The sequence below is a fragment of the Lonchura striata genome, chromosome 8, assembly GCF_050655825.1.
Source record: "Lonchura striata isolate lonStrDom1 chromosome 8, ASM5065582v1, whole genome shotgun sequence".
Taxonomy (NCBI): domain Eukaryota; kingdom Metazoa; phylum Chordata; class Aves; order Passeriformes; family Estrildidae; genus Lonchura; species Lonchura striata.
Window position 1 is genome coordinate 24,504,507 of NC_140710.1, and position 27,891 is coordinate 24,532,397.

General features: G+C 41.4%; 1 long non-coding RNA gene across 4 annotated transcripts in view; it reads left to right on the forward strand.

The window, feature by feature from the left end:
• LOC146766782 (uncharacterized) overlaps positions 1-27,891 on the forward strand; it is an 87,352-nt gene that overhangs the window by 19,077 nt on the left and 40,384 nt on the right. For 3 of the 4 annotated variants that reach the window (XR_014957105.1, XR_014957102.1, XR_014957103.1), the window contains one exon: positions 6,874-8,655. This is a non-coding gene — a long non-coding RNA (uncharacterized LOC146766782). The remainder of the gene's footprint in view (positions 1-6,873; positions 8,656-27,891) is intronic. The other variant, XR_014957104.1, reaches the window with a different exon arrangement.

The following is a 27,891-nucleotide window of genomic DNA, read 5'->3' on the forward strand; positions in this document are numbered from 1 at the left end:
TTTTATACACAAGGAATATTTAGTGGCCTCTTGAGGAGGTCAAGTAACTCCACCTGAAGATAAAGGGAAATAAAAGTACTTGTCTGCTTTGACATAGGTCTCTTCACTTTCTTGTGGCAGAGCAGGTCTTTTCTGGGCAAGGCTGTGTGGGTTAATTGCCTGTGATCAGCTGTGCTTCTATTTTTAAGTTCCAAAATTTGTAAGTACAATATTTTTCTTGTTTCTCACCACATGCACACTAACAGGGCTGGGAGACCTCATGACTCTTATGACAGCACAGTTTAAGAGAGGCATTTGTATTTGGAAAGATACGCTAAGTCCTTATCCTGTGAACTTCCTCAAGATTGTTTAGGAATAATGAACCAGAGCAAAACCAATTCAGCAAGATATTTAACAGAAAAACATTGTCCAGTAGAACATAATGAACTGGACAAAGGAGTTCGAAATTTAACTTGAACAATTAGCTTAAAGATATTTACCTAGTGTCAAGGTTTTATAATGTTTTCACTCCAAGGATAGTTAATCTGTAATGTAAATACTATCCATGTATTTGGGAAATAGCAGACCTGATTGAGAATTGTGTATCCAATAGTGAGTACAGTGTACTAAGCCTCCTCTATTTACTCTGCTTTATTCAGCAGTAAATGTCAAGTAAGTAATTTTTTCTGAAGTAACATTTTTTTCTTCTACAAAGGTTCATAACTTTCAGCTGGTTTGGAAATTCTTGTACTGTATAATGAAGATTTTTGTAATTTTGACTTGTAAAACAGTAGAATCCAGATCAGTATTATTGCTACAACCTGAAATTGTGTGGGCAGACATGCAGAACACAATGATTTAATTCTATGTAGCATTCAATGGTAAAGAATCATTGGTTTGAAGGATGACATTTTATTATTTTCATCTATAAACTTGTCAGTGCACACTCAGGTTTGGAATGGGCTAAAAACCATATAATTTGGCCTGGCAGATTATAGATGTGATTTGTTGTTCTGTTCCAGACAAGGATTTCTTCTCCTAAGAGGTTCAATAGAAAGGACAAGAGTTGAAGAGATTTGAAGACTGATCTCTTCCTGTCTCCCCACAGCTCCTCAATGAGCTTCTTACATCAAGGTTTGGCTGAGAGGCTGACAGGCAGCTCTCAGCGAGTCCTGAGAAAGTCCTGTCCAGTTCTAACAAGGCAGCCTCACTTACAGAATCACAGAATAACAAGATGGTTTGGGTTGGAAGGGACAACAAAGCCAATCCACTCCCATCCCTTGTCATGGGCAGGGACACCTTCCACTATCCCTGTCCAAGCCCTGTCCAGCCTGGCCTTGGACACTTCCAGGGATCCAGGGGCAGCCACAGCTTCTCTGGGCACCCTGTGCCAGGACCTCCCCACCCTCACAGGGAACAATTCCTTCCCAGTGTTCCATCTAACCCTGCCCTCTGGCAGTGGAAGCCATTCCCTGTGTCCTGTCCCTCCATCCCTTGTCCCAAGTCCCTCTCCAGCTCTCCTGGAGCCCCTTTATGCTCTGGAAGGGGCTCTAAGGTGTTCCTGGAGCCTTCTCTTCACCAGGTGAACTCCTCCAGCTCTCCCAGCCTGACTCCAGAGCAGAGGGGCTCCAGCTCTGGGATCAACCTTGTGGCCTCCTTTGGACTCATTCCAAGAGGTCTACATCTTTCTTGTGTTGGGATCAGACTTCAGAGGTTTCAGCAATGACAATGTTAGTGGTACCTCAGCTGGTGCCTGTGAAAAAATAGAAGTGCAGTGGAGATTATATTTTGAAGAGGAAGGAGTCTGTTGTAGGAGGTTATTTGAGAAAACAAAGCATAAATTATAACACCTACTTGCATGGTAAGGGAGAAATATATTCAATCATGCTATCATGGGTAAACAAAGCAAGGAGGTGAAAATAGTAGGAGTGTCTGGCTGACTAATGAGACTAACTAGACTGTTCAGGAGCAATGAAAAGAGCTTTCAGAGCTGTTTATTTTCCCTTGCAATACCCAACATGCAGAGAGTGCAAATAATAATAATGGGAAATACAAACTGGGCTGTAAAATCTGGTATTAATTTTTGTTTTGCTTTGTGTTTCCTAGGGAGGGAATATCTTGAATTTTCCGGGGTGACTCAGCTTCAGTTTCTGTGACAGCTTTTTAACTTCCCTTCTTAAAAAAACAGTGACATCTCAGTAAATGGAGGTGAGCAAGACATAGGAGAATATAAATGAAAACACCAGAGCTGAAGAGCAGTATAATTATCCTATTTACAAAGGATTTCTAAGCAGTCAGTGTGTGAGTAATAAAGGAGGATGCGAGTGTCACTGTATCAGATCTGACCCTGCCCACCCCACCTTCCCCTGGATTTCCATCTGCTTCAGATGTCTGGGTCACCCAGGCTTTCTGTGCAGGCTTCCACCTGCTGTGAACATGGAGAGCTGATGGCTAGCTCTCCATATATATATACATATGAATGAGATATGATGGCCAGCTCTCCATATATATATACATATGAACGGGATATCATTACATTAATGTGTAAGCCTTCTATCAAACCCTAAAAACTTTCTACAAGTCCATTTCCCATAGTCTGCATTTAGAGAAAATCAAATCATTAAAAGAAAAAAATATAAGTCCTAAACTCCCCTTAGAAACTGCAAAGAAGAGAGCGCCAGGAGCAAGCTGCTGAGTTAGAATACAAGACCCATTCCCCCCCTCCCCTCTGGCTTCATCTAAGGATTCTGTCTCCTTTGTTCTCTATAGCTCTGGCATATCTAGGCCAACACCTACTAATTACCAGGAAATGGAAACCAGTTGCTGCAAAGTGTTAAAGGAAAATTCTCACATTTAAAGCCCATGTTGATTTAACAGCAGAAAAAAAAAAGAACTTTAAGAAAACAAAAAAAAAAAAAACAAAAAACAAAAAAAAAAAACAAACCCAACCAAACAAAAAAAAAAAAAAACCAACACCTGTGTTACTGGATAATTGCAGCTCAAGCTGGGTGCATTATATAATAGCACTTCCCAATGCAGCTGCCTTTCACCCCTTTGCCCATTCCTCCGAGCACAAGACACACAAATAGTTACCACAACTTAGAAACTGTCTAGACCACACCTTTCTTAGAAACCTTAAAAAGGTGTGGTCTATTGTTGTCAGAATTACATCAGGTCTTGAACTTGAATCCAGAAGTAGCTGGAACCTGCCAGTAACAACAGCAGATAGAAGAAAGTTCAGAAGTATAAGAAGAACTGCTGAATGCTTACCTAAATAATCAATTTTGCTTTTTTTTTTTTTTTCATATACTCATTTATGCTGGAATATACCTTTGAGGTCATTTTTAGGCAACTAAAAAAAAAATTGCATAAATGTTTGTTTGGAGAACTGGAAATAAGTGAGGAGAAGGAAGATGACATACCATCAGCTACTAATATTATACAGAATGTGTGTCTAAAAGGAAGAATTCCTACTGCTGCAGGCAAAGCATAAAAACAGGAAGGTGTTTGGGAGCTGGCAGGGTGCATGTGACTGGCAGTAGAATGCAGCCTCCCAAAAACTAGCCACCAGGTCAGATCTGAGCAGGCAGGGTCAGACATTACCACTGCCAACAAAGCTGGAATTCACCTGGCCACAGTATGTTAGATGGACATTTGATAAGTTAAGGCATATATTTAATTTCATCTGCCCTGGTGGAAGGTGTGATAAAGGGGGTGAAATGAAATTACCTTCAAGGTCCCTTCCAAGCTGAGAGAGGCAGCCCAAAGATATGAGTTACCATTGTTTGGTTCATGTCTGCTTTCTGAGCTGCTTGTCAAATTAGGAAATGCACTGAAATAAAGTTTATTCCTAAAACAGCTTATTAAAAGATTTAAAAGGAAAAAAATATTAGTATATTCTAATTTTCTAAAGAGAAAAAAATCCCCAAGTAGTCTGTATAAGTTACTTAGTGCCAGTTTTATCAGTAGATTTGCAATAAATCCATAGGCTTATATATAGAAAAAGAACTGTGTTAGCATTCTGTGAGGAAAAGGCTATTTTAGTCTGCTCATCCACTGAGGAGATAAAGCAGACTGTTATGTCAGCCTTGACAGCAACTCAGTTTTCCTAGATATGTTGAAAAAAAGAGTTTTATATCTATTCCCCATATGGAGGTAGAATATGTGATGAAGTCTAAAGTTATTTCATTTGAAAGCAGAGCTCTGAATTCCTGCAATAAAGCCATGGATGGAAAGGCTGTTGTTAACTTGACAGAACAAGGAATCTGGCACGGTTTAATCACAGCATATTCCACCAGATTAAATTTGCTAAATTTGCAGTTCTCCAGCAGTACTTGCAGTGGGATATAGAATAACCATACATTTTCATTTACCTGCTTTTTTTTTTTTTTTTTTTTGCTTTGTGTTTTTTTTTTTTTTTTTTTTTGGTTTTGTTTTGTTTTGTTTGTTTGTTTTTGCTGGGGACCTCTAAAAAGGGCTGTAGGTGGTTGTGAGTAGCTGGTTAGTCCAGAGCCACGAGGGACTTGCCAGCCCAAGCAGATCCTGGGGCTGTGAGACTTTGAAACCTTATGGAGGGAGAAAGGACAGAGGTCTGGGAAAGAGTTTGAATCAGAGTATTGACTGAGTCCACTGGAATTTTTTGAGCAGAAGGGGATGGTGTGCTGGGCTTCCCTGGAGCAACCTGTCTGCCAGCTACTCCAGGCACAGGGATTTTCCAGATAGAGAGGCTTACAATATCAAGTGCAGAATTCCTGTTTCCTTCCTGCTAGTATCCATTACATCAATATATAAAGGTCAGGCAGGTGGGTTTAGTGGAGAAGACATCAACTCCTATTTACAAGGTCCAGCTGAGAGGAACAGGCTGTAAGTCCCCTCAGTGCAAGAATAGCTCTGTTGCTGCTTTTTCTTTATCCCTGTCGTCTCTACAGGGGAGGGAGCTGCTCTGTGAAGCCTTTGCTCCTCCTTTCTGTCAGACCTGCTTGATGGGGAGGCTGCAGCTTTTCTTTGTGGAACAGCCCTGCTGTGTGCTCCTTTGTCCCTGTCCTTGCCTCTCCATGGAAGATAGGCAGTGTGTGGACCATGTGCACCCACTGGGCCAGGGGAACTCTCCTGCTGTTTTAATTGGTGGGCACAGGGGAAAATATTCATCAAAGCAAACATTAAACCAGACTGGTGGAAAGCATGGTGATCACTACAGGTCACAACACGACCAACAATCTTGGTTGCTACATGTTCTACTGAGAGCTCTGTGTTTGCTTAGAGTAATAGACATTCATATTTAATTGGTGAAGAGACAATAACCAGAGGTATTTAGAATGAGCAGGTGTAGTACATGTCAGGGCTTAAATTTACTGAAGGATGTGATTAAAACAGTTGTTGCCTCCCTTTTTTTTTTTTTTTCTGACCAGGAGTACTGTCTTACTAATTGTGAGGCACAGGTTTGCACAAGATGTCCTGAGTAAGAGCAGAGGTAATCACTGACATCATGCAAAATAATGCTGCTATGAATGGATTTTTTTAATTAACTGTCTTTAGGGGATAAGAATCATGGCCATAAATTTGAAAGCAAATAAAGGTATTATAAATAATCAAAATAAGTCTGCTCAACCTCTGGAACACAGCAGAGAAGAACAAGGGTCAGGAACTCAGCCTGAGGTGATAGGTCATTTTTGAAAAGGATAATCCTTCTAAAGGGGAGGTCTTCCCATAACCACTTTGGAGAAATCCTAAATATTAGATCCTCCTAAATCAACCAATAGTTCAACACTTTTGTCAGACACAACTATTGCCACCGAGACTTGAGCTGGCTTTCTGCAGTGGGATATAGAATAACCACACATTTTACTTTACCTTTCACTTTTTTGGCTGCCTGAAAACCTCTAAAAAGGTTTTAATGTAGAAATGATAACTTTTAGAGCATCAGTTCTTGTGATTATTTACAATGTGATTATTTGCTACTGTTTGGTTTTTATTTAGAGTCTTACAGTATTTAATGGGCATGGGGAGTTCAGTGGTGGGACATACAGTGAATATCTGTGCAACTCACATTCCCACGTGGCCCTGTGTCTTTGTCCAAGCAAAATGTCAGTGTTTTAAAACTGATCCAAAGTGGGAATCCTTTGCCTGGCTGCCCTGATACCAGGGACATGATTCCCTTCCTGGGATCACTTTGCAGTAGCTTGTGTCAAACTGGGTTTCTTGCTGCAGGTGGATGAGGACAGGCAGTGCTGCAGAGACACTGTTGTCCCCAGGACAGTGGGGACTCTGTGTGTGTGCAAATTGGAGGGCAGACTGAAGCCCCAGTTTTCCCTTTAATGTTTCAATTTGTACTTTCAGTTTTAGGAACCAGGGATCAGTAAGCTGAGAGGAGGTGACTCATGATTTCTGTGCCTCATGCAGACACTGCAGACATCCCACAGTGCTGTGAATGTGAATCAATTTAAACTGGGCCTTCTGAGACACTAACATCAGTCAGCAGTCCTGCTTTGCTGTTCTGGGACCTTGCACTTTTGTAGATATTTGCATATATTATAACATATATTTAATAATATACATAATTATATATTATGGTGGGACACTGGCACAGGTTGCCCAGAGAAGCTGTGGCTGTCTTATCCCTGGAAGTGTCCATGGCTGGGTTGAATGGGGCTTGGAGCAGCCTGAAATAGTTGAAGGTGTCCCTGCCCATGGCAGGGGAGTGGAAAGAGTCCCTTCCAACTCAAACCTTTCTATAATTCCATGTTTCTATCATTATGTGGAACAGAGAAACAGGAAAAAAAATTAAAAGTACACAAGCAGCTTTGGTGTAGTGTGAAAATGGATTATAAACTGTCCCAGTTCACTAAATTTTCCCCCCATTTCTAATTGCATTTTATATATCATTTTATCTTCCAGTATCTCTGTTCGAGAGTTTGCTTAAAAATAATGTGAAGTATAAATCCTGGAACCATAATTCACAGAAGTGGATTGAGTTGTGTTAGTTCATCATCTCTGTGGAAGGATTGAGAGGCCAGAGCCCACATGTGCACTGAGGAAGAAAAGTGGTCCAGGTAAAGTTGGGCATATGGAAAAAATGGAATGCACAAAGTGTATAAACATGTGGAGGGGTAGGAAGGCCCTTTGGAAATTATATAGACAGAGAAATATAAATATAACCCAAACTCTTAACACTGGAGGCTGGTCATGACAGCTGCAGCCTTGCTAAGGTTTCCATTATACCAGCATGATTCCATGTGCTTCATTTTTGGGTAGACCTCCTGCACACCCTGTTGCTGCTTGAAGAATTAGCTTAGAAAACTTGAGCAAAAAATCCTTTGCTGCTTCTTGAAAGCACTGCAGAAAAGTAGAATAAAACAGAATAAATATACACTTCTTTTGTAAAAACACTTTGGTTATGCTCCTTAAAATGCTAATGCAAAAAGCAGAAAACCAGCTGACAGAAAAGATAAAATTGGAACTATGAATGGCCCCTTTGGCATCCCAGCCTAACCAGAGAAGGCTTATATTTTCTTTTGAAATTGTTCACTACCTGGAAATGTTTATTTAAAACCTTTTTCCTGCAAACGTCTAAAAGTATTTATTTCATACTTGTGAATGGTTATTAAGCTCAGTGGATGTGAGATCATGGTTTAAGTTCTCCTGAATTATTTCATGTTTAGTTTACTGAATGTAGCATGTCTAGGGCTGTCTGCTTGCTGCTGAGACAATTTATAAGCCTCTCAAAGAATTTTTCAAAAGAATTCAAATACAGCTGCTTTCAAATCTAGGGGTGGTAGGCTGACTCTTTTGTCACAATTAGACCTGGTACTTTGTGGTTTCAAATCACTCCTCTAGTAAATGGTTTCTGATGTAATAGTCCAAATAATTTCCTTATTATGTGTAGCTTTCCTGCAAGGACAGTGGGAACAGTGTCCCCCTGAATAACCAGCCAACTTTCAATGGATGCTTCCCAGATCGCTGTCTGTAGCCCTGCAGAAGGAGCTCAGATGTTTTCTGGAGGCAAGGTTTGCCATAGAGGCTCCATCAGTAGCAAAGAGGCTTCTTAAATTCTAATTGAATTAATTTTTCCCCCTGAATATTTGCTTCTGTTGCTAAACAAGTGACAAACGTTACCATCTATTCCAGAATGGTAAATGCCTGCCAGGTGATCCCTGCGCCTCCTGGGAACACCCAGTAATCCAGGCTTTCCTGAGGGACGGTGAGAAGGGGAAGGTGGGAGTCTGTCAGTGGTGCAGCTGGGTGAAGAGGTCAGTGTGAATCGGGTGTGCGCATAATAATGACTTTGTGGAGATTAGCGATATGCTAATGACCCAAATTCCAGGCGCTGTTGCTAGCGCACACAGAGGGCATGCAGGTGCGCCAGGTTTTGAGCTCAGCGGTGCAACAGGAAACATGGACTCTAGGAGGAAACCCCACACCTGGGTGAAAGCTACTTTGTATCAGACTCTACTTTTCAGAAAACAGGGAATACATTAAAGCTGAAAATTAAAAAAAAATTGGGCAGCGTGGAAGACACAAAATACCCCGAGTAAGCTAAAAAGTGTGAGCCAAATCTTACATGTGTAATGTGCTCCTGCTTCACATATAACTACTGAAATTACTGAGTTTTCCTGCAGCAATTGGAGCTCCTTGGCGGTGTTTATCTCCCGTACGAATGTCTCGGGACGGATTATCCAGGTGAGTGCCTGTAACCTTGTCACTGAACTGGAGTACAGGGCTGTTCTGTCGGCTCAGCATCCTCAGTGCCCTCCTCCCTCCTCCTTTGGCACACAGCAGGGTGGGGGCAGAGGGGAAAGAAATCCCTAAGGATTAAAGCAGTGTCAGAGCATTAACACTTAGTCGATGACAACTATAAGGATTAATTCAAGCTGGTTAAATCCCTCTTAGCTAGGCTAGGAACCAGCAAACCATCTGGTGGAAAGAGCAGTATGACAGGGCTAAAGGGAAATACTCTCCGAGCAGGCAAAGTAAAAATAAACTTTTCCATAGACTTTTGGGAATTGCTGTGTTTCCCAAGTCTCTGACTGCAAGTGACAGTTTTGAATAAAGAGGATGGGGAAATACTGTATTTTCAGCTCAGGAAAAAATCAGAATTAAGCTTTTAGGTTTCTATAATAGCACATGAAACTTGCTAAAAAAAAAAAAAAGAAAAAAATAGACTAGTCATGCTTTCTGTGAAAATAATCTCAACCCATCCAATGTATTTTCCTGCTAAGGCCTGGTTCTGTTGCCAGCCTTCGTTGTTCTCTAGCTTCAATGCTGAATGCTCTTCACAGAGGCTTTACAGCTCCCCCCCTCCTGTGAGAGAGCTGCTGTGGGGCTCCCGTGTGCAGAGTCACCGGGGCCAGCCAGGAGTGACCCAAATGCCCAGCTCAGGTCAGTATCACAGCTCCGGGTTAGCAGGGCTGGCCTGGCTGCAGAGACAAGCTGATCAGCCTGGGAACCTGCTCCGAGGTTACCCTGCAGGAATTCAGGGCGTTTGTGTCTGGAGCAGCTCAGACAATGCAAACTGGATTGGAGGTGTCTCTCTTCCATGATGTCACTCGTTGATGTTCATACTCGAAATAAGATCTTGCTGCTGATGGATTTAAGGCTAGGTTCAGTTCTTTTAGTCTCCTTATGAATAAAGGCATCTATGAAGCCTTGTAAGGTTTTTTTACACTGTTTTCTGAGGTGCTGCTGTTGCCTGCTCCATAGTGGCACCTGGATGGCTGTGTGTGAACGCTGGTGCCTATGCATGCAGGCTCACAGACAGGGAACTTCCAAAGGGCAGGCAGCAAATGCATTTTTCATTCACTTTGATCTGTTGTTCCCTTTTTAAATCTAGGAATTCTCTTTTGTTTGTCAGTCATGAAATGTAGAAGTGTTATGCAGCTTTTGCTGCTGTTCCACAACAGGGTTTACTAACTTCCTGATTACACAAAGCTTGTTTGTCTACTGAAAGTTTTCTTCCTGCTGCTCCCCAAATATTGCCAGGCAAAGGAATTTATAAATGCAGCATGTTGGCCTATAATCTGATGTAGCAAATGGTTTTGCAAATATAAGCACTGATTTTTTTTATTTGGGTTCCTGATAGAAAAAAATCCAAAGCACTGGTTCACTCTCCTCTTTTGAAGGTGGTCATTTTTGGTGTGTCAATGGCAGAGTAAATGTGGACAGGGGAGCCCCAAGGCTTGACTGATGGTGGAAGTTAATCTTTTCTGTACAGGGAAGGGGGTAAAAAAGCTCAACGAGTTTGAGCCTGTATTGAGAGAGAATTGATAGAGAATTACCTCTTCTGTAGAAACAGCAGTCCTGTTCTTGAGCGCAGCCTTACCCTCAGAATTGCTGCTGGGATTGAAAAATGTCTTCTAAAGACACAATTTCATCACTACTCAGGAGTTTCATGGGTTTTAAAGGATCTCTTTCAGGAGCCTAAAATAAAGATAAATGGGGAATTTTTGGATCCAGATTTGAAATAAGCGGATCAAAGGACTCAAAATACCAACAAAGATAAAAGAGTTTATTTGCCAATGTCTGTTGATTCTGAGGGCTCTGCTGAACCCTACAGTATCAAGCAGGAAGCATCTGTGTGTGCTTATCAGCTTTTTATAACACAAAATCACAGGTTTCTGGCATATGCCCTACCAAAGATAAGGAGTAAGACATTTTCACAACATCCATGTGTCAGAATATTGGACATACTCCAAAATCTGGAGTGACTTGTTTGTGTCTTTCAGCTCTGTTTATGGGCATTTTGTGTGATAGCATTAAAACTGTGTGAGAGGTTGAAGCCAGCCATCCCCTCTGGTTTTGGTTGTGGTGAGAATCCATCAGGCTGGTCACTTGTTCTCACAAACCAGCTGTGCCCTTAGCATGGAGAATAAATAAGAGCACTGAGTCATGGCAGGGAAACTGCAGAGGTCCTGAAGGAAAACATTATCCTCACATCTGAGTCATGAGAATGCATCTTCATGAGACATCTTGATAAACCATAAACTCTACAGCAAGATTCACAGTAAGGGTTTGCCAATTACTACTAATTAATTCCTAGCTAATGGTGCTCTAAAAATAACATCTCAAGGCAGAACAACAAATACTGTTTAGTTTTTTATTGGATAAAAGTCTAATTAAATTATTTTGGTTTTTACATTTCACTCTGATTTTAGCCAACATAGGAACACGTGTGCTGACTGGGACCAAGTTGCCCACTGCTTTGACTCTGACCCAAGTGGCCAGAAGGGGATGGATGCCAAGAAAAAAAGTAAAAATAGGGTGTGTATCATACCTTTCCCTCTCCCTTTCTTCTCTCTGACTAATCCCATGTGATCTCCCAGCTGTATTTTTAGGCAGGGCTGATGGGATTTGTCACTTTTATAATTCCAGCCACAGCCCTTGCTAAGCATTTGTCCAGTTGCTTTGGGAGCTTTTTTGCTTATTTAAAATGGAAAAGGTAGCAAATGGAAAGGACAACAAAAATGCAGAACAACATCTATGTGAGATTTGATTGGGCAGACCTCCACATCCAAAACACAAAGGGAAACGTTGTAGCTTGTGGTAAACCTGTACAACTCTTCACCAAAGGATGTTGTAGGTGCACAGAATTGGCAGTACTTTGAAAGAGCTGAACAAGTGCTTTGGAAAGACCATCAGCCTTGGTTTGCCAGAACCCAACTTCTGCTAACTTCCCTTCCTCTTGCACAAGAACTGGTACATGAGAAGGATAGCTGATTTTTACTCACCTCCTCCAGGCTATTCAAGAATACATAACCTTCTAAAATATCCCCTGTAAGTCAAATCTTTCCTGTGCTGCAGAGTTTCTGCTCAGTCAATCCCCAGATGGAAGTCAGTCCATACATTTCATCTTTGCTCTCTTTTGATCCTTTTCCACTTTGCATGTTTTGTATTTGACCAAAACTTCCCAGAGTACTCAGTATGAAAGATCCACAGATGTATATAAGGGTATAATCTTCTTATCTGTTTCATGCTGTATTGCTTTTGTGAGCACTCCTGAGATTTTACTTTTTGACAGTTGCCAACCACTGAGTTGATGATTTTATGTAAGTCTTCATCTAAGCTCAGTTCTTGCTGTGCCTATTTTCCTGAAGCTGTTCAAAATGTTGATTTAATAATTCCCAAACTAATGAACAGTATTTTCATTACAGCTACTCACAAGATCATACTTGTATATGCATGCTGAATTTAATTTGCTTTAATCATTTGAGTGCTTTCAATCTGAATCTTTAGGCATTTGAATATCTTTTCTGTATTTGGCCTGAAATGAGGGTTAAATGTCTTGTTATGGCAGTTTGGGGTCACCCCAATCATAGTTGTGTAACACAATATGTGAAACAGAGCTGTGCCATCTGCATTTCCATATGCTTTGTAATGGATAATCAACAAGGTACCTTCAAGTATTGAAAACATCTTCACACACTTGCAACTAATTGAAATCTGCAGCTGAAAAGTAATATTGGCATTTCTTTTTTTGCCATTCTCTCACTATAGAATTGACCATAATTCCTTTACTTCAGCCTCACTAACCCAAGGTCTGGTTCTCTATTTCCCATAGCAAAATCTTTCTTAGTGGTCTCAGGGAAAGAGCTTTTGCCTTTGGCAAGGCCTTCAGTCAAGGGAGTTGCTCAATTTTCAGTGTTTGAAATATGCCTTGCAAAAATGAGATGGAGGTGGACCCATCTCAGCAGTCCCCAGCTGAGTGGTGGGAGTTATCAGGGAAATGGAAAATAAGGTGTCTGAGGCTTCAGGGAATCATTAAGAGTGGAAAAGACCTTTAAAGATCACCAAGTCTAACCATCAGCCCAGCACCACCACCATGTCCACCACTAAACCTCGTCCTCAGGTGCCACATCCATGTGGTTTTTGAACACTGCCAGGGATGGGCACTCCACCACTGCCCTGGGCAGCCTCTGCTCATGTTTTATAACCCTTTCTGTGAAGAAAAGCATGAGAATTCTGTTGCTTAAGGAAAAGGAGACTGAAGAAGAACCTAAGTTTTCAAGGACAAAAAACCTGTGGTAAGGGCAAAGATATTACCTTGTTTTCCCTGTCTGTGAGGTCTATAGTGCATTTCATGATAAAATGAGTTTGCAGCAGATTTTCTGGGCAACTGCCATGTCTTCACCATAGAGGTCTGGAAAGAAAGGTCTGTTATTCCTGTTATGAGGCAGGGCAGTTGCTGGAGAGTCAGAAGTGCAGTAAGAAACTCAGAACACCTGGAATACCAACATCTCCCAGAAATGGAACTAACACTAACACTGCAAGCATCAACTAACTGTTGATCCTTGCAGTGGCAATAGTGTCTCCAGGACTGCTGCTGCTGCTCCAGGAGAAGCTCTCACTGTCAAAGAGTTTTCATATGCTCTTCCTGGTGAAAAAGGAGCAAGTTTAAAATGTATTTGATATTGTGGCTCCCTTCTGCAGGCTTTCAAATAGCAAATGCTGTGTGGAGCTGATCCAATTTTGAGTATGAGTGTTCTTTTTAAATTTTTTTCCCAGCCCTACCTATAGCTGACAAAAGTAGTCAAATAATATTTTTCAAAGATACTTTGTAGAGAAGGAACCCAATTACATATCTAGACTTACTGTGTGGAAAGAACATCACTCTTCCCCTTTATTCTTTAAATTATAATTCCTTTATATCAAAAAGATCTAATTCCATGAACTTTTATTCTACATGCAATTTACAGATTGTTCTACAAATCTTGTGGTACTTTGTTCTTTACCAGCTTGATATTGTTAAACCCAGTAGCAAAATCTCTTGAGGAGCTGGAAAAAAATTTAGGGCAAGCCAGCTTGAATTAATTTCACTGTCTGGAGTAGGGTGTTCTTAAGGATGTAAATAATCTAATGCTTAGAATATCTTTGAAATCTTCACAGTTTGTCAGCTTTTGTTAGAATACTCTCACAGACAAGTTCTCAAGAATTCAATAAGTATGAAACAATTGAGCTTCTGTGAGAATCAAGAAGTTTAATGGAAAGTGATGTGCTTTTAAATGGGCTCTTAATGAACCCCTCTAATGCTATGGCAGAGACACACAGCAGAAAATGTGTGGAGCAAGTCTCACTTCCTGTTTGGCTGTAACAGTGCACAAGCTCATGCACAGCTTAATTTGGTGTCTTGCAGCACTGGATGTAAAAATATAAATCTTACTACAATGTTTTCTGAAATGCATACTGAAAAAAGGAAAATTCTGTAAGAATCTCTGGAAGTTCCACTGAGTTCTTTCTGAGATCCTTCTGGATCTCTTGTGCAGCTGGGGTAGCCAGGAAAACACTTCCCAATGTGCAAGTGGGTGCACAGTGACCACAGTACTTGTGAGGAACACCCTCTTTTTTTTTTTTTACTTATTTTGCCCTTTAGTTTCTGTAGTTGCTCTTATTTGGGAAAGCTGTGTCTTCCAGAGTTAGAGGATCACAGATATCCAATACTGGATTCCCTTCTCCCAGTCCAATTTTGCTTTTTGAGGTTTTACCTTTCTTTCTGTATGAGAATCAGCACCTGAGATTCTGTGACAATAATTATCTGGTATTGCTTCCTGACAATAGGACCTAAAACTAGAAAAATTGTGAGTTTTACTACTCCTGCTGGCCTAAACTTGTCTGAATTTGTCAGCTGAGGGCACAGTTAAAATGGTTGGTTTGCAGAGGGTGGGACTGAACTGTGCCTTATCTATGGTGCTTCAGCTGGGATAAACTTTGGTTCTGCTGCTGCATTTGTTTTCTACACTTGTAATATATGATGGACAATGCTCTTACTGCTTACAGGATGATGGTATTTGTTCTCTAATGTGTATGTATGTCAAGCACTTTGGAGAGCCAAAACATCACCTGCCTGCTACACAGAAGTGATATTCTTATGGCTGGTCATGAAATTGATTCAAATTCCGATCTTGTCCTTTGTGTGAGTAATTTTCAGTTCTTCAGCAGTCAATAGCTATTAAAGAGCTATTTCCAGGGTAATTCTTATTGGTGCAACATCAGAATCAGGCTCTAGAATTGCTTCCTATATAGTGTAAGTCTGTATTTGATTTCCAGATACCCATTACTGTAATTACCTGGAAATTCCAATATTGCCAAGAAATCAGTGCTTTGGGCTTAAAGTATCTCAGTTAAGATGATTAAGGAATTAGAATTGGCCAGCTTTTGTCTGAGGCAAAGTTCTAACAGTGCTGCAGCTCTATTAAAGGCCAGTTGCGTGTTTAACACACTCAGAACAGTGAGTATGTTTACTAAAGATGTTTATTTTCCACAGTCATGTGGCTAAAATCTTTGTTTGTTTTTAAACTTTGCTTCAAAGAGAATTCCTTGCCAGGCTGGAAAAAGAGAGGCCATTAAAATGCACATTAGGGATGGTTGTTTCTCCTTAGAAAAGGCTGCAGCACATTCTATTTTTGACATACCTCAGGTATTTGACATATCTCACCTAAAGCTTTGTGCCTGAGCTGAAATGCGGCTAATGCTGTAACTGTCAGGGGTGGATGAGTCAGAATGGACGTCAGCAGAAAGGCACCTCCTATCAGCAGGGTGAAAACACTGTGAAATATGAGAGGAAGGTCAAGAAAAGAATGCTTAAAAAAAAATTAAAAAGCAAAATTCAGCTTCCTCAAAGAACTTGTGGACAAGGTGAGGGGTGCTGCTCTCTCCAGGTATGGAACAGAAAGTCTCTAAGGAAGTGACTCTTCCCAGCTCTACTTGCTGGCCTCCATGTTAAGATTTATTATTTAATATCTGTTACAGACACTATTTAGGACAGTAAATACTGTCACCCCTTCTTTTCTTGTCTTTTCACTGGCCAGATGAGGGTCTCAGTGAGAGTTTGGCATGAATTTTGACCAATGAACATTCCCTCGCTAGATAAAATTAATTGATGGTGTGTCTGTGCTGGTCATGAAGTTAGTTCCTCAGATGATGATAAGTTTAGCATCCAATCACTGTTAGCATCTCCTCTTGGGCTATTTTTAATTTGGAGTGTTTTAATTAGCAGCTTTCCAGTACTTAGAGGGGCTCCAGGGGAGCTGGAAAGGAACTTGGGACAAGGGCCCCGAGGGCCAGGACAAGGGGAAATGTCTTCCCACTGTCAGAGGGCAGGGCTAGATGGAATACTGGGAAGAAGTTCTTCCCTGTGAGGGTGGGCAGGCCCTGGCACAGGGTGCCCAGAGAAGCTGTGGCTGCCCCTGGATCCATGAAAATGTCCAAGGCCAGGTTAGACAGGGCTTGGAGCACCCTGGGCTAGTGGGAGGTGTCCTTGCCTATGGCAGGGGGCTGGAACTGGATGGTTCCTTCTAATCCAAACCATTCCATAATTCCAGGATTTTATGATTCTAAGAATGTCAACCTCTTCTCAGTGCCTGTTTAAACTTTTTTTTTTCCAAGTCTCTTCTGAAAGAATATAGCTCCTATGGCACCCAGATCTGCTTGGAAATGCCATTTTTATTGTCAGCAGAATTAGTGGTGGACTCTCACTGTGGCAAGCATAGTAAGGGAACACATGGAAAAACCGAATTTGCATTATAAAATATTGTGGAACTGATGAAAGCTTTTCTCCTGACATTTGTGAATATGTAGTTGTTATTTTTCCCCAGAAGTTGCTCAACCCTGTGGCCAGCCTATTACTCAGCTACTTTCTGGGCTGCTCTGTGTGCAAATGTGTTAAGGTTGCTCCGTGCTGTGCTCCACATGTAGTTAGGATGGAATATCCTTGGGTCTTTTGGAAAACAACTGAAGAGAAAAATGCATCTAGACCTCTGCACTGAGGCTGCTGTCTGGCATGTTTATGCAACAAGGTCAATAAAAGCTAATTGAGATTGGCCTTTTGTTGCCCCACTTCCGTTTTTCCGATGTGTCCCCTGCCAGATGTAGGCTACATTTATCTCCAGCTGTCACTGCTGGTTTGCCACTGCTGACTGTAAATCAATCAAAACATGCTGGTATTTTCCGTGTCCCCATTCCCTGGGGCTTGGAGATCCTGTCACATCAGGAACTACACTGGGAGCTGGTACAGAGCATGGGGCATGTTCAGGGGATGAGCAATGACCTGAAGTAATTAATTCTCAAAGTACCTAAGACCATTCATAAAACACTCCCTTGGGTGATTGAAGTCCTATTTGCCCAAAAGGCAGCACTGTTTCCCTGTGTGCCATTACAGTTAAATACCAGTCACCGTTAAATGAATATCACATTAACATAAGGATTTTATAATCACAGAATCACAGAATGTCCTGAATTGGAGGGGACCCACAAGAATCATGGAGTTCGATATGTTTTAAAAATCACAGAATCATTGATTCATTTAATAGTCACAATTATTTTTAATTTTTAATTTATTGATAAATTAATATTTCTTAGTGACAGATGAAACAACTTTCCAGTTGCCTTGATTCCCTTAGAGTCCCTGTTTAAAGACTCATAAGAGTGGTGAGCAATGAGTGAGCACATAGGTATCTGTAGCACTGTTCTTTCCTACTAAATTGTGAGTGGTTCCACGAGACATGATTAACATGGATAAACCTTTCCTTGGAATGCTGTCTCTTACTGCTGCTTAATGTTGGATGGTTAAAAATAGCAAACTGACTTAGAATTTCCTGAGCTCCACTGATGAGCTTAAACCTGCATTGCACAAGATTACAGTACTAGATTTGCAGTGGGGTTTGTTTGCCTTGTTTCTCTTCATTCTTGCAGGTGACCCTGATGAGACATAGGTTGCCTACAGGTCTTGGTGTAAATGCTCATCTATACATTACTTCCCCTAAATCAGAAGCAAAGCATTTGTATTTTGATTCCATGCACCCCATATGTTCTGTGGCCCCTTAGGGGCTAAATCTCAGTCATTTTCCAGAACCTTTTTTCCTCTTTAGTCCCCAGTATTTACTGTGAGCATACAATGAACAGATTTGGTGATTCTTTGCTGCAAGCCCTGTGAAACTAAAGATGTTATCTTTGGGAAATATTCAGTGCAAATTTTTGGTTAACTCTACTGTCTCGAGTGTGCTAAGGCTGAGGAGGAACAAATGCTGATGTTCAGATGTTTTATGTAGATGCTCATCTTATTCACAGAGGTTTTTCTCTGTAGCCCTCCTGCACTGAGCAGACAACCTGGGAATCCTTTGCAGGCCAGCAGTCAGCAGGCAGACAGTGGATAGCAGGGTTTCTGAAATGCTGTTGCTCAGTCATGTTTACTGACCTGGTAACGTTCAAGAACCTTTTGTTTGCACTTACTTGAGAAACTAGAAATATTGGCCTTTTCCAGGCCTTTCACTCTTTCTGTTGCAAACAGAAACACAGTCAGTGTCATCCACAAATTGCTTCCTTGTGCTGGGTCAGATTCAGTATCCAATGCGGTCAACTCAGCGTGAAAATCTGTGGAGTTTAATCTTAAATGTTGGATTGTTCTGTTTTCATGTTCATATTTAGAGAAAGGAGAGGACAGTGCAAAAGGCAAACGGAACAGCAAATGCTGGTTGGATCAAGCAGTTGAATTCTTTCAGCTGCAGTTTTTTCCCCAGATTTGTGAAGATTTGGATGTGTATATTGCTCTTTTTTTTACATTCTAATATTCCAGGCATGGATGAAGCATAGGAAGGGAAGAATCCTACCAGTAGCACCTACTGCTACCAATTATTTTGATGACATTGAGGCAAGCTTTCAACTCTTGCAGTTGTGATATAGTGAAGTATAGACAGGAGAGGAAATAAATGGTCTGCTTAAGAAAATTAACCTTTGTCTGTGTTTCCAAGACAACACAGGTAAGGAAAGGAGTAGCTGTCATGCTTAGAAAATGAGTTTGTTGTATTCAAGGGAAAATTGCTCTAGCACAATCTAAATGGTTCTCAAGCAATAAAATAAAACAATAAAACAGTTTTTTATTCTAGATATCTTTTCAGACCCCACTGGAACCCCTCACACAAAGAATAAACATAGTGAAGCCTAGGTGGGAAAGTTACTCTGAAGTAAGACAAATAATTTACCACATGGACCCCCTTAACCATTAATTAGGTAGTTTGATTCTAGCACAGAGGAAGGTGTCCTGTATTTACTATGAACAAGGGCTGAGTCCTCATGGGAATTTAGATGCAGAATACCAGTTCTGTTGTTTGAATGCCTTCTTATTTTAGACAGACAATTCAAATGTCTGCCCGAAATATTTGTCTTTTGACAGGCTCACAGTATTTTAGGATCTAACTAAAACAAACAATACCAAAAGGTTGGGGAAGGGAATCTTTTTGTTGATGCTTATTCCTCATCTCAGTAATAAGGGTCTTGCTAAGGGTCCTACTTATTTTGTTTTTATACGCATACATGTATATGTATGTAGTTTTTATACAACTTCATACTAATATATTTGCAAATCCTGGTCAGTTAGAAGAAATAACAAAAGCTGCTAGAAATGTTGCCATTTCAGTGGAGCTCCTGTAAACATTTCACCACTGACAGGCACTTGCTGATCTGTACTTTAAGATAATCTCATAATTTTTTGTTTGATTTTAACCTTTAGTTTGTTTTTAACCTTTCCTAGAATATTTTTAGTAATTTTAATGACTGTTCCTCGATTAAAATCACTTTCTGTCCTCACTTTCCTTAAATAAATTAGGTCTGTTCCAAAAGAACATCATAAAATAAATGAAAACAGGATCCAGTGCCTAAAGACTTAAGGAGAAGTGAAAGATTTGGCAAGGAGGTTGCTATTAAACTGCTTCTCGATTTATGCTTTCTGATTACTCTCCCAACTTTCCCTTAGTTTTCTATGAGATGCTCTGTGAGCCAGTGCCCCTGACTTTCTTCAGGTGAAATGGAACTATAGAATTCTCCTGGCTCAATTTTACAGGCTCTGTTTATTGTCTGATTTCCTATAATGAAGAGGAAGAAAAAAAAATAGTGTTTCTGGTTGTCTGCTGTTAATTTCAGATTGCATAACCCAACCTGAGCAATGGCAGTGCTGCATGATTTGGAAGCTTCCAAGAAAAAAATTCAAACCTTTGGTGTGTCTGATGGAGTAAGATGGGAGGATTTATTATATGTACTCCCTTCTTGGGCATTGCAGTTTCGGGCTAAGGATCCCTTAAAAATCTGCAGAAACCTGGATGAAGTGCTCCTTTTACTCTCCTGTGTAGCTTTTTATGATAAAACAACTGTTTGAAAGTGATCTGGGTTTTCTTATATGTCTTATATATCTGACTTTTATAATATTATATTTCTTGCATTCTTGCATTTTTCCTTGCCTTCCCTCTACTTTTTTTTTTTTGTTTTGGATGAGGCTTGCAGGATGAAGTTTAGATCTCTTATATATTTTCTATTGCATGTTTTCCTTTTGACATCATTACTTTTACAGAAAGTATTGGGAAGACAGTTGGACAAAGACTTTTTGGGAAAAGAGAAGGAAATGAAAAAGTGGCAAACTGACATTTTTATTATGCAAAAAATGGACAAAAGAAATTTAAATAGAAATTTGCTAACGTCTTATTTGGTGTAAAACTTGGTGTATTTCGCAATGTCTGGAATCCTGCTTTTCTGGTGGAAAGCTTCCAGCTGAAGCAGCTCTTTCTGTGGTTTACACCACATATTTTCTCTCTGCTTTGGCAACTGGACAGAGTTCCCATCCATGGGTGTTTCAGCATGATTTCCATCTCCTCAGCCATCAGGGACTTAGCATGACAGATGTCAGCCAGCAGAGATCAGCAGGGATTACTGGGAGTGACTGATCCCAGCCTTCCTTCTCCAGCAGGATTGGCGCTGCCCTTAGTGCTCTCCCTGACAAAAACCCCTCCTGCTGACAGGGGCTGACTTCCTCCTCTATGGTGTGACCATAGAGGGCAGTGAGGAAAGGCTTTTGTTCCTACATCTCACCTTTCCATGGATAAATATAGAATTGGAGCCTTGCATGGTCACACTTCCCAATGTCTTTAATAATGGATATGGATTTTAAATGGGAATAGTGGTGGGTGACAGCGTGGCTTGGGGGTAGGGGAGGGCTGTTGGGCTATTTTGCCTACTTATTTATTTCCAATTAAATAGAAATCCCATCTGTAATGGGATTATGGTATTTGCTGAGAGTGCCTTTGGGCTTTTAAAGCATTGACTTTCTGACATCACTGAAAATGGGAAATGGGATGCTGGCTTGCTGTAGTGAAAGGAGAATATCTGAATAATTGAGTCTTTAATGGGTTGGGCTTAGGATTGTTAGCGGTAGCTGGGATGTATGCTGGAAATGGTCAGGGTGTATAGGAAGGAATTGTTCCCTGTGAGCATGGGCAGGCCACAGGTTCCCAGAGAAGCTGTGGCTGCCCCTGGATCCCTGGATGTGTCCAAGGCCAGGTTAGACAAGGTTTGGAGCAACCTGGGATAGGGGAAGGTGGTCCCTGCCCATGGCAGGGGGTGGAATGAGATTATCCTTAAGGTTCCTTCCAACCCAAACCATTCTATTATTCTGTGTATAGGAAGGAAGAGAGAAAGAGGAAGAAAGTGAAAGAGATGAGTAGAGGGGGGGAAGAAAAGAGGAACTGAAGCAGAGGAAAGGAAGACAAAGTGGGGAGAAATATCTTGTGCATTCCCTTGCTTGCTCAGGGCCTGGGCCAGCAGAGGCAATGTCCCAGCCAGCAGTGCAGTGCCTAAAAAGAAACCTCCCAAACAATGCTCTTGGAAACAACAGCAAAGGAACAGATCTAAAGGTTAAGATCACCTCAGCTGACCCAGTGATGCAGCTGGTTTGCCAGAGCCCAGAGCTCAGGGATCAAAGGCAGCACTGCCTACACAAAGGTTGCCCTGCAGGACCCCAGGGGACAGGTCATGGACTGCAGTCAGGTGACATGGTGGGAATGAATTGAGTTCCTTGGGAAGCAGGTGTCACTTTGATTCCAAAAGGATCAGGATCAGTCACATTTGTGCAGCTGCTAGAAGGAAATGTCATGCACAAGAAGGTGCTGAGAGGGGGTATCTTGCACTGTCTGCATTTTGGGAAATCAACTCCATGTCACAGTGATGGATCCATGAGTGTAAAACAGAAAACTTGTTCTGCCTACTGGCATCTGAAACCCAACAGTATTTGCTAATCCTGTAAAACATCCAAACTGTGCCATCAGCCATGCTCATAACTTCTCTGTAATTTGGCCTTTTGCTGGAAAAATGTAGATATGGATATCTGGCTTTGGAACCCACAGCTTGTAGTTTGATTACAAGAGGTATATTTTGACCCTGTGGCCCAAGGCAGCTGTTCTGCAGAGAAGGAATTGAGGGTGGGAGAGGGAGTCTAAAAGCCAATCAATCAAGGGCTGATCAATAATGCTTAGCTGGGATCGAGAAGATAAATATCATGTGAGGGTATGAAAGAAGGAGGATTATTGGGAAAAGTCTGCTCTAGTCAGCATTAGTAGGACCTGGTCCAGATTTGGATGCTACGTTTCAGGAGAGACATGGGCTGACTGGGGAGCACTGGGAGGGAAGCACTGAAGGTGCTCAGAGAGCTAAGAAATATGGTTCTCAGGGCAAGGTTAAAACAACCCAAATTTCTCACTTTAAAAGCAGTTGGAAGAAGGAGAGTGGGACATAAATCTGAAGGTCTTAAAGAGCTGCTGCAAAAAGAAAGAAAGCAGTATGTCTTCTGTGTCTAGAAGCAGACAAGACAAAAAAAAAAAAAGACTAATTACATTAAGGGAGATTTGGGTTGATTTTGGAAAAGCAGTAAATATACTTACACCTTGGAAACAAACCCCAAACTCAGAGGGAGCACTTGAAATATCGCTATAGGATTTTAAGAGTAAGTTGGACAAACTACTGGAATCAATTGTATTGACAGATCCTATGGTCAGAGGGTAGATAAGATAGTCTCTTGAGGATCCTCTTTCTTTGCCTTTTGACCTAATTTTAATTTTGTCAAGACAACTTTGAGTTTTGATCCAGGCTTCCAGATCATCTGCAATTGCCTTGCAAATTTTGTAAATAAAATTTCTCTGTTCTCTGTAGTCACTGTATTAAGATGTAACTTTTAGGCTCACCCTAAATGATTCAATCTCACTTCCAACACCCTTGGGGTCTGACAGTAAATCTTCTCCTGATGGCTATGTCTGGAGAGGAATTTTTTCAGCAAGTTGCACATCTGTGATTTGATAGCTGCACTCCAAGTGATAGTTCCTTCCCAGAATGTCCTGTGGCAATGTGCCTCACCAAGGGAAGGGAAGAAACCTCTGTGGCTTCCCCTCCTGCCCCTGGGCCACTCGCTGCACCAAGAACATGCGTGGCTTTGACATAATGTGCTGCCTTCTTGTCTCATATTTGTTTGTGCATGAGTTTCCAAGGGATTAAAGGCTGACTGAAGGATATATTACCTCAGGTTTCCTTCTACCTTTTCTCTTTAAAGACAGTGGTGTATTTCCTCAACACGCTGCAGGTCAAATCCTGCTTTATCAAGCTTAGGCAAACAGCCCATATCCTTGAAGGGACACTGGGTTGGATTGGAGAGGGCCCATTGAGTGAGCTGTGTGAAATAAAGAAATGGTTCAGAAAGATCCTGGATGGGAAGGAATCAAGTCCAAGACTGCACTAATGTTGTAACTGCACAGTGGTTGTGCACACTTCTGGAGAAAAGGCAGTAAAACTCGTGTTTTCTGTTCTGCTGTAAGTATTTAAAAGGAAATATGAGTGTTTATATGTCCTAGGAGTGTGTCTGGGTGCAATCCTGATTCAGACTGTAAAAAAAACCATGAGGAGGAAAGGTAGTGTTTGGGTGTCCTCCTGACTATGTTCCAGAGAACAGGTTTCAGCCTGCCCCATGTCCCCCTTGGTATAGGGTGTATGCTCAGCTCTGTGTTAACAAGACACAGCCACCTCTCCCTGAAAACCTGCCAGTGAGACAGAAATTCCTGTCTGTGGATTCCTACCTTCTGTGTCCAAGCAGTTTCTTATGAACTTGCTGATTCTGTGGCCAGGTTGACATCGGGATGTGGGTCATTCAAACAAATCAATTTCAGATGGTTAAAAACATCAACAACAATATTAGCACAAGGAGTAGGTGAAGGGTGAGGCTGAGGGAATACTGTGGAACCTTGAGAAGGGTCACAGAAACAAGCCCTTACTAATGTCCCCAAACTCTTGGTATTATTTATCTATTGTATACAAAACAAGTGGTGTAGGTAGCACAGGACAACTGGCATTGAAGCAGATCCAATTTTATTTAGTACTCCAGATTTTTCCCATTCATCAGATGTTTGGGACACTTTGCAAGTAGCTAACAACAAACTGCCTAAACCCATGGAAATCCAAGATTTCCATCCATCTCTCTACCTAGCTGGAGAGCAGGTTTATATAAACTTCTAGAAAATAAAATAAACTGGATTTGGGGAAGATCTTCCAACAAACAGAAAAAAACATATTTCTGCTCAGTTTGCATTCAAGACAGAAGTATTCCAACAGGAATAATCTATTTACTCAGAAAGAAAATTTCTGATTGCCTCTGAGGAGACTGTGCTCATATTTCCCCTTGTCTTTGTGTCAATCTGTTTATGCTTACTCATTTGATTTAATAGCATTGACTGTTATAATATGTAGGTGTTTTTGTGGAGTTTATTATATGTTTTTTGTATGTGTGGCTTCTTCTCCATTTCTTCCCAGGGTAAAGCTCCCTAAGGGAAAACCAGGCAGCCTTTCCCCACTGAGGGCTGTGTGGTGTCCTTAGGGCCACTCAGTTCTGGCTTCCAGGCTGCCAAAAAGAAATTTCCAACTAACCTGGAAATCTCCTGCTGCTCAGGGCTGGGAAATGGTGCTGTGTGTGTCACTGCTGCCTGGAATGAGCTCTGCTTGTCCTCCTTCCCTTCAATCCTACAGCCTGACTGCCCTTCCTTGGTGTTTCCCACCTCTCCACCAACATTTTCACCTGTATCTCATGTACATCAGTAAAGCCACTATGACAAAGTAATTCCACTGGGATCAAAGATACTACCTGCTGCCAGATACCTGAAGAACTCAGTAGCATTTTCATGTCTATTACTGTGCAGTGGAGGTGTTTTAGCCCCTGTTTTTTGGGAGCCAAAGTTGACTGTAGGTTCATAATCTACAGAACACTCTTGGACAAGAGGCTTGTGTAGGTACACAGTTTGTGGTAATTGGAGCCTCATTCCCAGTGGGTACAGGTGTGAGAAGCAGCACTGACAGCAATGAGCCATGGAGTGCCCAGGTGCCCTGGGCAATCCCAAAGAGAACAGAGGGCACACAGTGCAATGTGTGAACATGAGAGGATAAAAGGTTGGGATAAAGAACAAGAAGGGCAGATGCTTGCAGCTTTCTGAAATGGTGTGGTGTTGCTGTGTATGGGTTGTAGCTTTCTGAAATTGTATGATGATACTCTGTGTGCTGTGGCCGTCTCAGCTGTGGCATGAGCTGTGACAGGTCTGTGTTCAGGCATGCCTGAAAATCCTCTGAGGAGGAAGAGGGACCAGAGTCAGCCTGGATACAGAGAAAATCATGTGAGGCACAGCTGGCTCTGCCTGCACCAGAGGGGTCTGTGCCAGGCTCCACCAGAACAGAGAGTTGTTACTGGGTGTGCTTAGGGTGGCTTTTAGTGTGCCCAACTGCTGGCAGCATAGTTCATGTGGAAACACCTCCACGGCTCGCTGATCATGTTCTGGAGTGGCTATCAATATGTAAGCCAAGCCTGAATTGTACTTTGAATGCTCCAAAGGAGGTCACCAAGACTGCAGTGGATTAAAAATTTACTCTTGTAAAAGGTATGACACATTATATAGGCCACGTGTACAGGTCCAATAGGCAGGCAGACAACATACATGAGACTTTCAGTCTGATGAAATATAGCATATTTGTTGTGTTAAAGAAAAGCAACTCGGAAAGCTTTTCATTTTTGTGAGGGGAAGTGAACTGTTGCAAAAATAGAAATGTAATTAGTTATATAAAGATATTCCTTTTACTACATAAGTACAAATCTAAAGTACTCTAAGCCTTACAGAGGAAATCCCTTAATTGGCAGATAGAGCCTTTACCATGGTGCTGGATTTAGCTGTTATGAAAATACATTGATAGTAAATCTCCACTTATAGTAAATTGATGTTAACAACACCTAATAGGAAGTTTTCTTCACTGTTTTCCTGTCTGAGACACAGCTGGACATGAGTTCAAACCTGTGGCAGTGGGCACTGATAGCCAGTGGTCCTACAGATAGAAAAGCAGCCTTGGTGTGTGTTTCCTTGGGGTTTGTAAGGCAGGATGGGACCTGTTGCCATGACTCCTCTTCATCCTCAGTACCAGCTATTTCCTATTTACTGGCTCTAAGCCTGCAGAGGTGCCTGATCTGATCAGGTCTGCCTGATCCTCACTCCAGCCCCAGCCCAGGGAACCCTGGGCTGGGGCTGGAGTGAGGATCAGGCAGACCCCAGTTGGGAGCTCACTTTGAGGCACTGACAGTTCTAGTGGGCTTTTCCTGCAGACCAAGTGCTCAGGATGGAAATAGCCACACTGCAAATGAATCCTCACAAAACACAAGGGAAGCATTTTGGGGCCCACTCCTGCATTCCTGAGCCTAAAAATTCAGTCTAAGCCTGGCAGCAGTGCCCCTGAAATGGCACAATGAGATATTTGTGCATCTACTTTGAGCAGAGGCAGCTGAAAATCTCATTTAAAAAGCCTGCACTTTTTAAAAAAGAGTAGAAGAGACTTGGAAGTCAGTATCTGTTTCATGTGTTTGATCTGAAGTCAGTATCAAAACCACTATGGATTTAAATCCTGTGTGCAGCCTTATCTTTTTAGGATTTTTGCCTGTTCCTAAGGAGCTTGATAAAGTGAGGGACAGCAGCACAGGGCATTCCTGATCAGACCATTTCTACTTTAAAAGGGTAAATAGAAAGAAATAGAGGTATATGTGGGAGCTTTAGATCTTGCAGCAGTAATGTCCTCAGAGGAAGGACAAACAGACCTCAGGCAAATGTTTGCAGATTTATTTTAGTGGCCTAAATGAAACAGGATTCCAAGCAACCAGCTCTGATTTATTACGTTCATAATATAGTGAAGGCTTTTTCTCACAGTAAATGTTTTCTTTGTTATATTGATATAAATGACTGTGTTGGTCCCAGAAGGACAGTATTTTCAGTGTCTGATGGTTTCTCTTAGTGCATTTCACTCTCTCAAAGGGTTATTCTGCTGATAAGCCAGGCTGGCTTTGGGGACAAATTTTTAGTGCAGTTAAAGAGCAGGTCCAGAAAAGTTGTCCATGAACAGTTTCTCTGAACTGATTTTAGTTGAATTTAAACACTGTTATTGAGGGAGGAAGGTAAAGAACATTGTGATTCATTGTCTATCAGTTACTTAGAGCTGGGAGGATATACATAGCACAGATTTGGGAGAGACTTGTTATCCTTCTCTTCCTGCAGCAGGAGTTTGCAGTTTCCAGAGAAGCTCAGATGTTAAAGATGCTGGCTAGAGAGTGGGCTGCTGCTGATCTTCTCTGGGAGAGCTTTACATTTGGGATTGCATTTTCCTAACTAGAAATACAAGCAACTCAAATTAGAAAGAAATAATTTAATGTTTAGAGCCTGAGGCTTTATCAAATCATTGTTTTTGTCCTGGTAAGACCTTTCTGTTCTGCTGTTGATTATTTATTATGGATTGCAGTGTTAATAATTTGCAAGATTACCTGGCAAATTGAATAGATGGCTCAATTTAACATTTTAGGAAAATATCAAAACAAATAAACATTAGAGACTTTGACACACAGGGTCACTGATTCATCTGCTAAAACTGACAATAAACAAATGACTCATGCTAAAATGCAACAGCTCAATTATTTGTCCAGCTGCTCCAGCAGTGTTACAGAATGGATGCGAGTGTCCCTAAGCCCGTGGTGGTATTTTCCCCCCTCTTATACACATCGAGAGTGTTGTGATTTGGATCAGGAGTATAGCTTTTAGTACTTTAAAAACCAAG